The sequence below is a fragment of the Drosophila obscura genome, unplaced genomic scaffold (genome assembly GCF_018151105.1).
Source record: "Drosophila obscura isolate BZ-5 IFL unplaced genomic scaffold, ASM1815110v1 contig_37, whole genome shotgun sequence".
Lineage (NCBI taxonomy): Eukaryota > Metazoa > Arthropoda > Insecta > Diptera > Drosophilidae > Drosophila > Drosophila obscura.
Window position 1 is genome coordinate 1,634,478 of NW_024542825.1, and position 827 is coordinate 1,635,304.

The following is an 827-nucleotide window of genomic DNA, read 5'->3' on the forward strand; positions in this document are numbered from 1 at the left end:
AGTATATTTAAAATTTAAATTGCTGCCATTGGGCGCGTGTTCAAACAATGCTTATTTAGGCTCTTAATTGAGCCAAGCGCACTTCGATATTTTTGTTGTTGATTTTGTCACGGATACGTGGCAAAGCATATAGGCAGAAGTTTATCTGTGGGCTTAGAGCTTGTGCTTTCATATTGGAGCGTGTGGGGATCAATTCAAGTGGTAACCTAAGAAGCTTTTCAGTATTTGTACATACGCTTTAAATTGAAGTCTTTCGAAAATTAGCAGTCCCATAGGGGAGTCTTTTTTTAGCGAGTAGAGTTTTGGCCAGGAAGCTCCAGGCAAGTAGCCAAAAATTTGCTTGTCTGTGGCTGTGAAGTTCCAGCTATAGAAAAGGGTTTATAGTGTTATAGTTCTACACTATTAATTTGCATTTTACAATTTGTTCAAGCTAGTAAAATATATCGAAGAAATTTATTTATGGAATGGTTTTAAAAAGTGTTAGATTTCATCAATATATTTTATTTATTTTAAAATTCACTTCCAAGCTATTGGCTGGAAAGGAAACGGCATTTTGTTTCCATTGAAATTTCTGTATATTCCTTTTGCTTGGCATTCCTGATATTGATTTTGCGAATTTTTCTTTTGTTTGTCTGCGAGTACATTATTTTTTTATTATAAAGACAACTTTATTTTTTCACTTTACGCCGTTTGAAGTCTCTTAACTTTATACATCACTTTTCACTTTTTGTTTTTTCTCTACGCTACACAATTTTTTTTTTTTCTCATTTAATTAGAGCTATTAGAGTGTCGCCTATTAAATTAAATATATATATAATATATATTAA